The 14,845-nt window shown below is 32.9% G+C and overlaps 1 protein-coding gene across 1 annotated transcript in view; it reads right to left on the minus strand.

Moving 5' to 3' along the window:
* Positions 1-14,845, minus strand: part of LOC124537864 (transcription factor SOX-6) — a 298,209-nt gene that overhangs the window by 175,518 nt on the left and 107,846 nt on the right. The window contains exon 2 of the mRNA XM_047114813.1: positions 12,808-12,866. The gene's annotated coding sequence lies outside the window, so the exon portion shown is untranslated. The remainder of the gene's footprint in view (positions 1-12,807; positions 12,867-14,845) is intronic.

The raw sequence follows: 14,845 nt of genomic DNA on the forward strand, positions 1-14,845 counted from the left end.
GCTGACAGTGAAGTGACAGCGAGTCTGACCTGTGAATGATATTATTGTAGAGCTCGTATCGTCTAGAGATGAAATTATAACATGAGATGTTTATGGCATTCTCGATGTTGAAATTCCAATGGATGTAAAGTATGAGATGTTTGTTAAGGCTACAATAAAATCCTGTAAATTTCCCACTGCTGGGCTAAGGCCTCCTCTTCCATTAAGGAGAGGGTTTGGAACATATTCCACTATACTATTCCAATGCGGTTTGGTGGAATGCACATGTGGCAGAATTTCAATGAAATTAGTCACATGCAGGTTTCCTCACGATGTTTTCCTTCATCACCGATAACGATATGAGTTATAAACACAAATTAAGCACACATTAATATAGTGGTGCCTGGGTTTGAACCCGAAATCATCGGTTAAATTGCACGCGTTCTAACCACTGGGCCGTCTCAATCATAGGCTAATCTTGTAACAAATGGATCGACTTTGATAGAACTTTCGTTTGTCTCGTGGAAAGGTTGAAGGTTATCGGATAGAGCGATAAACTCACTGGGAATAAAGCAATTAACATTGCGGGCAAGTGAAATTACAAGCAACGATTTGTTACGAATAAATTCAGAGAAGCTTAAAATTTAAGTCATTTAATTTATTTACAATAGATTTAAATTAATGATGAGTACATTGAACTTAGCAAATTTCGATTTCCATTTTGATTCGAGATGGCCCAGTGGTCAGAACGCGTGCATCTTAACCGATGATTGCGGGTTCAAACCCAGGCAAGCACCGCTGATTGATGTGCTTAATTTATCTTTACAATTCATCCCGTGCTCAGCGGTGAAGGAAAACATCGTGAGGAAACCTGCATGTGACAAATTTCACAGAAATTATGTCACATGTGTATTCCACCAACCTGCATTGGAACTTGGTGTTATATGTTCCAAACCTTCTCCTCAAAGGGAGAGGAGGCCTTTAACCCAGCAGTGGGAATTTACAGGCTGTTGTTGTTATTGTAGTTACATTTTGAGTACTACTGATATCAATAAAGAATAATCAAATGATTAAAAATCAATGATCTAAAATTGTGATGAAACTGTAAAAAAAACTTAGTTTAAAATAAACTATAGGTAGCTAAGTTAAGTTAAGGATTAAGTGAAGTCGTATCCTTTCATTGTTCTCCACGCTAGGTCTTTTAATCAACTTATAACCACTGCCAGACCACATAAGGTTTAAGACTTAAACAATATGCAAGCTAGGATTACGTAACAGATCATGCAGTTAGATGCGCGCGAGACCCCCGCAGCGCGCGCGCATCTGATCCGGCTAACGAGGACCGAACAATGTCTCTATTAGCTTATTCTGGGGTTTTAGATTGGAACCACGAAATATATAGAGATGACTTCTTTTAAAAATTCGATTTCAAATTTCATCTATACATATAATAAAATTGGAGTGACTGTTTGTAATATTAAAATAGCCCGTTTTTACTTAATGTATATGTATGTGTACAAGGTACATATACCATTTTTTACATATTTTTTCGTCTGTCTGTTTGTTCCGGTTAATCGCTGGAACGGCCGGACCGATTTTGACTGGACTTTCACTGGCCGGTAACAGATATAATAAGGAGTAATTTAGGCTACAATATTTTTTTTTTTTTGTTAGATTCAAATGCGTACAAGGTTGCGGGCACAGCTAGTGTGTATAAAATACAACTAGCAAGGCTGATTATCGTTTTTGACAAAATGAGCTCTTTGAATATAATTTTCAATTACTCGATTTTATTCTTATGTATTTATTTTCATTAAAATGCGTTACATTGTTAATGTCAAACATTTTTCCGATTTTGTTTTTTATTTCATATATTTATTAGTATGTGTGCATCCGCTTTCATTGGGAATTAGCATGATTAACAGGTTAATAAAATAATTTTAAACAAATTGATAAGCCAAGTCAAATGTTAAACCACCGACCAATTTTCTTTTTAATTTTAAATTAAGAATGAGTACAATTCGACTCCATTCGTGTCTCTGTTCAAACGTACGACGATGGTTCCCCTTATACTATGCAAATAAAGTTAGTAGCAAAAACAAAGCGAAACGCGGTAATTACACTTGGTGGAAAATTAACTGACATCGATACGGCGTACATGCTCCCGGCCGTGAACGTGGACGTAATGAGTCGATATCGCGTTTACTGCACGGCGGTGTAGTTAAAATGTTTTTTATTTTTGTTTTTTTTTTTAATGAATTAAGCCGGTCATTGTATGGAGTTGGAGTTATTCGAATGAATTTATATTTTATAATGTAGTTAAATGTGTAGATTAATCAAAGACAATTAAACTATATTAATATTATAAATGTGAAAGTAAGTCTGTTCGTCTGAAACTCGGTCCGAAGCAAACTTGAATTCCAAGAAAAGATAGAGACTACTGTTTTACAGCCAAGCTAAAACAATTAGTATTTTACATACTAATCATTTAGTCGCCAATACAGATCGACGACCTCCGTGGTCGAGTGGTGAGTACACCGGTTTTCATGGGTACGCCACTCCGAGGTCCCGGGTTCAATTCCCAACAGAGTCAATGTAGATTCATTAGTTTTCTATGTCGTCTTGGGTCTGTGTGTTTGTGGTACCGTCGTTACTTCTGATTTTCCATAACACAAGTGCTTCAGCTACTAACATTAAGATCAGAGTAATTTGTGTGATGTTGTCCAATATAATTTTACTAAATAATTACTAGATATATAAATGTATAGCCTATGTCAATTCTTAGGACTATCACGGATCCTTCCGGTCGTGAAAGAGGGACAGACAGACGTACTCTCACATTTGTATATTAGTATAGATAGTATAAATTATTAACAATGTTTAAAAATGTTTTTATCGTCCCACCTGGTACTATTTTAGAAGCCATTTGTAAAATAAAGAAACGCGATCTCTGTAAGCGAGGGTTAACTCCGTACGCCACATAAATCTGCTGGCAAAGGGTTGTAAATTCCTGTACCCCCTTTAGTTCAGTGATATATGGAGACCTGTTTAGCTTGACCTTCCCCATCTCCCTATTTCAATATGCGTGTAGATAAAATCGGGGCGAACTCGTGGATGGCCCGGGTTCAGATTGTAATGGTTGATTTTTTGTAAACATGAATGAAAATTTCAAGACTCTAAGATATGTATTCGATCCCTTTATTTTGATAATGGATTGGACTATCGGCTAATCGATCTTTTTCGATATCTTATCACTTTACCTTTTTAATGTTTAATGTTTATATAAATATTAAAAAATAGACCTTAATGCATATGCAATAAGTATCTATTTTTTATTTTATCACTAGTTTTTTTACGTCCTTTTTTGTTTTATTTTGGTCATCATTGCTGTTTAGGAATTACAATTTTAAAACATACACTAAAATATGTCGTTGAATTTAAAATTTAAATTTAAATTTAGAAAAATTTAATTTATAGATTTTTCGTTCGATAATTGTATTGTTTTAATTTAATTAATTACTTCACTCAAATATTGACTGTATGAATGTATGGTTCACTGTTTAGTGATAATATTTAAATAGTTATTAATAATTAATATAACAAAATATTAATTAATTAATTTAATATAATTTTTAATTTTTGCCTATTATATAAAAAGAATCTCGAAAACGCAATAATTTTTATCATTAGGACAGTATTTTTACTAAAATACCATCATATTTTTCATATGTCTTTGGGCTCCTAGTCCATATGGCTCCTAGGCAATTATCTATCTAACTAATTGATAATCCGGACTTGACCGCAAAAGCACAACGACGAACGGACCTTAAAATGTGAAAGCAGCTCCGATCCTGACCCCCTGCGCTATTGTCGTCTCCGTGACCATAACTAAACAGGGGAAAGGGGAAAACGAACATTACAAGCATTTAATATTAATGTCACATTAATCGCAATTATATTTAGTGTAACGAATGGATGTTTACAACAACAGCCTGTAAATTTCCTATTACTGTGGATTACTTTCCCTTTGAGGAGACGGTTGGGAACATATTCCACAACGCTGTTCCAATGCGCGGTGGAATACACATGATGTAGAATTTCTATGAAATTACAAATTATTATTAATTCCTCACAGTGTTTCCAATCACCACCGAAATTATGCACATGAATATTCAGTGAGGTTTGAACTTCAATCACCACCAAAATTAAGCACATATTAGTGGTGCTTGGCTGGGTTTGAACCCGTGACCATCGGTTAAGATGCGCGTTTTAACCACTGGGCCATCTCGGCTCTTCGATGGTCGCAACAATTACTTAAAATTAATCCCAGCCGTGAGCTTCTATCGCAAATGTTAGATACAAATAAAGGAACCCCCATTTCAGGATACGGTAGTATTTTTTACGTTTTTTAAGTTCGGAGGTGAAAACATGAGATACCATTAAGGTATTGACTCGGTCAGACCTGCGAGCGGTCCGCAATAATTCACAAAGAAATCCTGCCAATATACGTAGAGTTTGGTCATAGATTAAAAAAAACTTGCAGACCGGGGCAAATAAAGAAATTTTATAATCAAATATAGAGTATGATAAGCGAGGATTATGAATTCCAATATACATGTAGGTATATAATGGGAGCTGCCTGTGAATCCACTTACCCGAGCTGGAGCAGTAGAGATACAAGCTCCAAAACTGACGATAAATAAATAATAATAATAATAAATATGAGACAACATCACATACATTACTCTGATCCCAATGTAAGTAGCTAAAGCACTTGTGTTATGGAAAATCAGAAGTAACGAAGGTACCACAAACACCCAGACCCAAGACAACATAGAAAACTTATGGTAATCTACATCGACTCGGCCGGGAATCGAACCCGGGACCTCAGAGTGGCGTACCCATGAAAACCGGTGTACACACCACTCGACCACGGAGGTCGTCTAAGACGATAATAAGCTATTTATCCGTTGTAGGACATTTAAAGGTGTTATTTAATTTAGTATAACCTTTTTTTAATTATTATTAAAGCTAGAATGAATTCGTTTACATTTATAGAAAACAACATCCAAACAACAATGTTCGTGTCTGATTTTATGTAGTCACCACCGGCCATAGAGATTAGCGTTAGAAGTAATTTTAACCATTCCTAATATCACCAATGCACCACCAATCTTAAGTATTAATATGTAATGTCCCTTGTGCTCGTTGGGCTATCTTATTCCGCATTCAAATCTGACCATCGTTTGTAAATATTGTTGTTCGGTGTTATAGCATCTGACCAGTAAGTGGTACCCAGACCTACCACCAAATAATTGTGTAACATCGATTCTATCGACGATAATAAATATAGTTAATTATAATATTACAGTCATTACTAATTATAAAAATAATTTAAAATAAATTTTCTATATTTAAATAACAAAAAATAGTTATTGTACATAATAATATATTCTGAATCATTTTATTTCCAGTTAAACGTATATAAAATATTTTATGACGCGTCTTATTACTGGTAATACAAATTTGTATTAAAAAGTTGTTCAAATTAACAAACAGATTTTTTATCTTAAATAGATAAGATGCGGTTTTCTATCTATGTGTTTCGTATTAATGCGCCGTAAAAATTAAATGTATTCCTCTTGAGCAAGTTTTTAAATACTATTATGAGTATCAAAACTTTATCTTTATTGTAAAACTAGTGATTACTTGTAATTTTGTCTATCTTCTAAAATAATAACAATCATCATTTATTTTCTATTTTCTCATTGGTTGAAATAAAAAGAAGTGTATTTACTATATTATCAGGACCGTATTTAGGGGAGAGCAACCGGGGCAACTGCCTTGGGGCCTCCACATGAGGGGGCCACGTCAGTTTTCAGCGAGTTAACAAATACCGAGATATAGTAATGTTACTACTTAATATTTTAAAAGTTACCGATAAAAGTAAATAAATCATAGCTGACTGATTGAAATAAAAAAAAATCTAATTAATTCATAATAGTATGATTATTAGGGTATTCACGCTTCTGTTTATCTAGGGCCCCCACTGCTTTGTGGCCCGGGGGCCTCCAGACCTTTAAATCCAACTCTGTATATTATTAGTGCTGTGTCTGATTAAAGCACTTGTCTTTATGAATAGTTTTGATGGTACCGTCCTATGCTATAAGTTGGTTTGATATAAATATAACCAACTTAAATATATACGAATGTTATTATGTAGTACAATTTGTTTGTTTGTAGGGAGCGGGGGGGGGGGGGGGGGGGTAAGTTTAGGTAAATGTTTCTTCTTTCTCTGGAAATAACGGAGAAATTCTTCTAAATAATTTCTGGTAGAAAGCTACATTATCCCTAAGTAGCATTTAGCTACCAACTTATATCATATCAGTTTTTTTTGTAATAAATTGCACTAATGCAAAGTTGGGGTAGATTGCTAGTATTTAATAATTTATTGTATATTAGATATTATTACCTCTATAATAATTATTTCATTGCTATAGACGTTATGGCTTTAGGCAACAAGAGGTGAGAATTGCTTTTATTAATATATATTCTAGAAATATTAACGAAATTAATTTTTCAAAAATAAATAATAAATGCAATCGAAATATCCAGCAACGTTGATAAAAATATTGCTATTTGAAACATATATGTTAATAAATTAAAATTATAAAGAATGTTAGTTATTCTTTAATAATTACATATAAATGATTCACCTTATATTCATTGCCTTACCTTTCGTAGATATGGCGTCAACAAACAGATAGACATCGTGTCTGTCTCTTATTCTATATGACATCAAAGGAACCGGCAGCTGGCATTACTCAGGATGGATACAATATAGTGATCGGTATTTTATCGACGCGGAGGGATGTACTTACGTTTAACAATTTTAATAAAATATGCGTCCGTGAAAAGTGCTCTTCGATTCGAGAGATAACTGATTATTTTTATTTGATTGTAAACGTTTTACATCCAAAATTAGTCTTTAATTTATTGATAGAGTTAAATAAGTTTGTGTTTAATTAGATTTCCTGTTGAGACATGTATATTTCCCACGGCTGGGCTAAAGGCCTCTCCATTCGAGGAGAAGGATTGGAGTATAATCCACTACGCTGTGGTTTGGTTTAGTCTGAGTTTTCAAGTGCTTTATTTGTGTTTATAATTCATCTAGTGTTTTTTTGGTGAAACCTTGTACATGTCGAATGGAATTCTGACACAAACGCATCAATTGGAGTAGCTTGGGGTAATCAGGTTCAAGCCTTCAAAGGGTTCAAACCCAGGCAAGCACCGCTAATTCATGTGCTTAATTTGTCTTTATAATTCAATTTCAATTAAAACATCGTGAGGAAACCTGCATGTGACAAATTTCATAGAAATTCTGCCACATGTGTATTCCACCAACCCGCATTGGAACAGCGTGGTGGAATATGTTCCAAACCTTCTCCTCAAATGGAGAGGAGGCCTTTAGCCCAGCAGTGGGAATTTACAGGCTGTTGTTGTTGTTGTATATAATCTAATATTGATTTTGATTAAATAATTGTTCATTTTTTTGTTTAGTGTAGGTAATGTTCAAATTATGTATTGTTTCCGTAAATATAGTAAAAACGTGAATCAGACCATTACGGATTGTGACTGATATAAAAACACTTCTGACATTTAATACGAATTAAAAGCAATTCGCGAGATGACATTTCATCTTCAATACTAACAAAAAAATGATCATAAGACGGAAAATATAGCGCGTTGCAGAAAATAGATTAATCTTGATAATTGATCGGAACACTGACCCGTTCGCTTGTAATCTTGTATTTATAATATTTGCAGAGAGATAATTTTATTGGAATGTAAATTTTTCGCATTCTCGAGCGACAGGTTTCGTTGTATGTTCGGTTTTTTTTAAATAAATAAAATTTAAGTATGTTTTAATTTTTGCTCAATTTATATTTTCGATGTGTTTTCTATATATTATACATTTAATTGGTTTAAGTACTTTTTTTACTGTGTGTGCTATTATAGATAAAGTTGCTTGAAATATTAATTGAAGATCACTTAGATAACAAAATCAATAAGGCATCTAATGATGCTATATTCGATATTTAAAATATAAAAAAAAAAATTGTCGACGACTGAACCGTTGAGGCTCATTGATATGACCTCTTTGGATGAAAAAACAAAAATGTTTCAGTTACTTTATGAATAATTCCTGTATTTAACGAAACGTTACTAATTTATCAACCGATTTTTTTCGACTAACTCGCTACGTGTAACTGTTAAAGTCCAATACGTCTTATATTACATATATAATACGCTTCACTACATAGTATGAAATAAAGTCGCTTTCTCTGTCCCTATATCAATATGTATGCTTAAATCTTTAAAACTACGCAACGGATTTTGAAGCGGTTTTCTTTAATAGATAGAGTGATTCAAGAGGAAGGTTTTTGTATATAATACACGGACAATATAGTAAAGTAACACTGATAATTTTAGAAGTGTCTAATGTGATGTCATAAATAAAAAAATTCTGTAGTGCATTTAGTATCAGCTTTGCACACGAGCGAAGCGAGGGCGGGTTGCTAGTTTAAATGATAATTCTACTCGTAAGCAAAAATCGTTTTTATATCGACGGAACATTAATGATTTATAAATATATTTATCGAGAATAAAACGGCTTGCGATATAAAAATTAATATAAAATAAATCAATAGTCGACAATTAGTTTTCTTATATAAAAATCATTAATATTTTTTTTTTCATCATAAAACTTTTCAAATCATTAATTCTTCAAATCAGACATCAAATGTGTCCGATCTATAGTCGTTCCCTGTTTTAATACATTTCATAATATTTATTGTAATAAATTTACGTTAAGCAATTTTATGACATAAAATAATAATATTTTAAGACCAATTTCGAGGTCATTGGCACATCTTGACATCGAACAGACTTTTATACTTATCAGAAATGATCAATACGATTATCTATGTATTATTCAATTTTTAAAATATTCGCGAATTGTTTTTGAGTTAACATTTATTTTATAGTAGTTGTTGTCCGCGGTTTTGCTCGCGCTTTTGGATTGGTTGTCATTTTTAGGCAAAACAGTAGCCTATATCCTTTCTTAGAATTCAATTTTGCCTCATACCAAATTTCATCAAATTCGGTTCAGCGGTTTGGTCGTGAAAGAGCGTCAGACAGACAGTCACTTTCACATTTATAATATTATATATATAGTATAGATATGATTATATTGAGCGTGAAATTATGTGAATTGTATTCATGAATCAATAATGATATAGTATTAAATTATGTTTATTGAATAATGTTCCAAATGTTATGGCAATTATTATTTGATATATTGTTTTCAATATTTTGATCAATGACGGCCAGCTTATCGGTTTGTAATTATTGGCATATATCTCAGTCTTACTGGGCTTAAATAGATGGTTTCGGGGTTTTCTAAATATAAAAGGTATTTTTTGCATTTATTGCCGGTTGTTTTCGGAATTTACTCTAATTTTAAATTTCAAAATAATCTAGATTTAATAACAAATGCGTTTTTTATTGAGCTGAACTAAATTTTATACACTATTTTACTTAATACGCCTAATGTAATTTGTTGATTATTTGATACTAGCTACCCGCCCCGGCTTCACACGGGTGCAATGCTAATACTAAATATACCTACCACAGATTTTTTCATGTTTCTTTATTACATTATCTATATATACAAAAATCATCTTCTCGAATCACTCCTAATCACCTATTAAAAAAAACGCATCAAAAACCGTTGCATAATTTTAAAGATCTGAGAATTTATAACTAAAAATAAAACTATAAAGAGGTCAAATTTGTGTTTTTGTATGTAAGATTTTAGATTGGAAATCACCGGAAGTAAAATTCTGTAAAATCTAAAAAAAACCTGAGGGAATTTAGACTTCAAAACTTTTAATATCTTTTGGAGTTTGTCTATATCTGTGTCTGTGGCAACAATTAAATTTGCTCACAATTCAATTATTTTTATATGAAAGGCGTATACGTCACATAATAATTTGTTCAGTTTAAATCTGCAGACATATAGATCCGTTATAGACCTTATACTATGGATGTGAGCATAACTTTTCACTACAAAATGCGCCGATCGTAAACAGCTTTCTATTTTTATGTAAAAAATTCTTACAATAATCTCGTAATAGGCACATAGGGAACCAATAGAAAAACATATATATATTAGTAATCGAACCAAACGAACCGCGAAATCTACTGAGCTGATGATGCCATAATTATTTATTTAACGGTTAATACTCATTCACGGCCGTATTCAATTCAATATCGCACTCCAGAACGGAAACGCTCTTCGAAATTCAAATTGTGGAATCTTTTTTTAAATCCATGTCTGCTGACGTAAAGCTGGTTCCACACGGTACGTATATATATTTTTTTACACGATTATGCTAATGTGACACAAATGTACGACATTTTTCGTTTCTCACGGCTGGCGACACCGGGTCTAGGAGCGTTGACCCAAGAAAATGAGAAAGAAGTCAGAAGCCTTATCGAATCGATAGCCGCCGTCGATTTACGAACAGTATCTGTTTTGTTTAATTACTGTGAAATATTTAGTCCGAGCTGATTAGGCGATTTCTTTTTTTTAAATGTTTACGTGTGCACGGTGGCTTATGATTTTTAGGCATCTTAAGTTACTCAATTGTTTTTTTTTTTTTAATTTAAATATTTTGTAGTTATTTTCTTTAGCTCACAGCAGTGAAGATAAATATTGTTGAAAATCTTTAAACAATATCCGCTAAACAACTACAATGACCTCCGTGGTCGAGTAGTGTGTACACCGAATTTCATGGGTACACCACTCTGAAGTCCCGGGTTCGATTCCCGACTGAGTCGATGTAGAAAGTTTATGTTGTCTTGGGTGTTTGTGGTATCGTCGTTACTTCTGATTTACCATAACACAAGCGCTTTAGCTACTTACATTGGGATCAGAGTAATGTATATGATGTTATCCAATATTGAAAATGTCATAAGATTTGCCTTACGGGAAGAGGTCTTTGTCCAATCAATTTTTAATATAATATTTGGATGTCAAATTAAGGTTATCGTCCAGACAATTATTAAAAAGCTAAAAGAAAGTCGCGTGTAAACGCATCTCTTTCAAATTTCCCTTAGGATGATTCCGATACTAACCGAAATCAGTATTTTTCGTTTGGACTCCCCACAAAGCTTCGTACGGGATAGTAATTAGCAAATGGTCGAAGATTGGCGCCAATACTTCGATGCATGTTTTTTTTTTTTATTATTTCTTTCTATTTAATGGCTTGGACTCGAGTTTTTTGGCCTATAACTTTTTTTTTTATAACAAAATAACTATTTTTGGACAGATTGATTCAATAGTTTAAATAATTATTTAGAGAAACGTTTTATGATATATTTAAAAACAATTAACTCAGATGTTAGAACAACAATCATAAATATCTTATTAAGACATAAATAATACTATGTTATGGCCACCATCGAAAGAAACCATTTTGCATTGAACTCCTATCTAAAACGATTGATATGTAACTCGGGCTCAACTAAACTGGTGAAGTGTTGCTATAACAGAAAAATAAAATTCAACAATAAAACTGTGTTCTAACAAGCAATCAGAATTACGTAATCAAGCAACTTTGTTGTTTTAGTGACGTTGTAAAGGCTTTTTTTATATGTTTCTAACGGTATCGGACATAGTACTATTACCGAACGATATTACTCTTGAACATTTTTATAAAGGCCTAATGAATTAATTGTTGAGTTGAAGCATTAGTTACGCGTTTATAATTAATATAAGTTAATTTTACTGACTAGTATTTTTTTAAGAGACTTTGAGAAAAGATATATTTCATGGTTCACAATACATCGATAGATTACAACCTAACTCGTCAGATTGTAATCTAACGAATTTTGTAATCTAACGGTGACATATACGCCAAACTGCCAATTTATTAGTAGAATTGACCACAAATTAAAACGCTGCAATAATTGCTTGTGTGTATCTAGGACTCACTTAGGTATATTTGTACCTAATCATATTCCATCAACTATGTTAGTTGACTGTTCATCGTATCTTCTCCGTCGCACGTGACATTGGCGAAATAATCTGTGCGTTTTTGGCACAAATAAAAAAAACAAAAACAAAATAGTTGACTATTACTTCGTATTACAGATTATTTTATAACCTAGGAAGGAGTACAGTACTACCTAATTCATTGAAATTAGATAGATTTGTATAAACCAATTATAAAACTAAATTGGTCTGTTCATCTCTGTTTCAATAGATAAAGATTTATTATTATTTTTATTTAATATTATATCATCCTGTCCTTATCCCAATTTTATTTGGGATGGTGCAGTATTGTTTCTTCCATGTTTCTCTATGACGTCATCTCACAAGTAACATTCTTTCCAACCATATCGTCTTTCACGAGATACCTAAATATGTTTTTTTTATGGTATTGGTTGGCGGACGAGCCTATACACCACCTGATGGTAAGTGGTCACCATCACCTATAGACAATGACGCTGTAAGAAATATTAACCATTCCTTATATCGTCAATGTGCCACCAACCTTGGGAACTAAGATGTTATGTCCCTCGTGCCTGTAGTTACACTGGCTCACTCACCCTTCAGACCGGAATACAACAATACTGAGTACTATTGTTTAGCGGTAGAATAACTGATGAGTGGGTGGTACCTACCCAGACGGGCTTGAATGTTTATAAAGTATTATCATATGATATCTGTGCTTATGCTTTTCGTATAGTGATACATACCTGATCAAACATGAAGTTATAAATCTGGTTCTTCAAAGTCATACATCTCGCTACTATATCTGAAACAAATAACAGTTCAGTGTTAGAAATATTTCCATTCAATATTTTAATTAAATCCATCGACATCTAAGAGGTTCTGTTCTGTTCTTAGGTAAGGGATGTTTCGTTAAGTATACCCTTCAATAGAGCTTATAAAGCCTTCGTCCTATTGAAAGAACTTGCAACACCGGAAGGCTTGCAGATATGACTAGGTTCCGAACTCCTATAAGATAAGAAGATGCCTTATTATGAATCAATTCGTAAGACAAAGCAAGACTCCAAGATTGACATTAGGTAACCATCTCATGCTGCGTTTATAATGATAATTAATATAATGATATTAAATAATTGGGTAATGAAATTTAAAAAATCAGTTAAATTAATTTCATAAATGGTACCCTCTGTTACTTCTGATTTTCCATAACACAAGTGATTTAGCTACTTACATTGGGATTAGAGTTATATATGTGATGTTGTCCAATATTTATTATATTTATTTATTTATAAATCGTAGCAATAATTTAAAACAGTAATTTCAGTCCCTCGAAGAGACATTATGGGTATCACTGGTTTTTAGTGGGTATTCCGGTGTCTTCAGCGCCGGTGAGCCCCATACCGTCCTCATCATGTGGTGGAAAAGTCAACGCGTTTTTCCAGCGACAAAGCCCACTGATGTATTCATATAAGAATAATAAAAATAAACAAACGTATTAATTTATTGATCGACGCTAAAACAACTACGGCCATTGTTTTAATCAAAATCGATTTAGCTGTTTAAACGAACGTTATTTAATAATTTGATGGCTAAGCGTTTATAATAACAACATAATTGTTACCATCGCATTAAAACAATCACTGTCAGTTATCGTGTTATAAAAATATTTTTCTAATGACATTATGTTTCATAGCTAGAAGTTCCCATACGAATTATATAAAAAAAAGCTTTATAAACGTTCGCAATCAAAGCGAGTTATGCTTTGTGATACACCGTGGAAATTGTGATCGCTACCCGCCATCGATTGGAGGGGTAATTTAAAAAAAAAAAAATACAAAAATTACCTCAGAACAAAGGAGCCGCCGCTTTGGTAAAATTCGCAGATTACCGCGGCATGCGATAAAACCAATACGCGTATAGTGATGGCGGAGAGAAATGGTCCGTGTACATATAAACTTATTTGGAATTTATTTAACTACTATCGTCAAATAATAGATGGCGCTACTCGTCGTTTGAATCGCGCTAATATTTTTATGACTTTAGTTATTTCTATACAAAATATATTGAGTCAAATTTTCATTATTTTATGACGAGTGCCTGACGACCTCCTTCTCAAACGCATGGAAAACTGCGAGCAACTAGTTTGGAAAATATGCCGATATTTGCTAATCAATAGGATATTAAGTAAATAAAGTTATAAAACGTAAATAAATATAATATGAATTAATTATAATATACAAAAATTATTAAGAAAAAAGGGCTTCTCTATGAGAGTTATAGTAGAGTATGATATTCAAACGTTTTAACAAATAAACCAAAAATCTGAAAATATAATTAGTAAGATGAAATGGCTACTGAAAGTAGGCAGAACGTTTCAAAGGAAATTTCTTTGTTTGAAATAACGTAAAAGTAGAGGATAAATAAAATTTCATTTTTCAGAAAAAAAAAACAATCACGATTCCAGGATAGTTAGATTAAAGAATGAATGAGAGAATGAGAACTGGAGGGCGAGTGTAGCCAGCGTTTCCTTTGCAAATGCAGGATTCGAAAAAGCCGAATAATTCTAAAAGCTCGCTGTTGACACACAAAGCTCCAAGTTTTCGCTCTCCGTCGCTGAAAGAAAGCTGTAAATTACAACATTCTATGAATTTGTTGCCTTTGAACGATACAAGAGCACGGGATTGAGAATCAACTCGAAAATTTTGTTGTAATTTTATTTCATCCTTACTTACATTTATTACGACGTTTTCTTGTAATTACGATATTGTGTGGATTGTTTAATTG

This window comes from Vanessa cardui, chromosome 19, assembly GCF_905220365.1.
Source record: "Vanessa cardui chromosome 19, ilVanCard2.1, whole genome shotgun sequence".
Classification (NCBI taxonomy): Eukaryota; Metazoa; Arthropoda; class Insecta; order Lepidoptera; family Nymphalidae; genus Vanessa; species Vanessa cardui.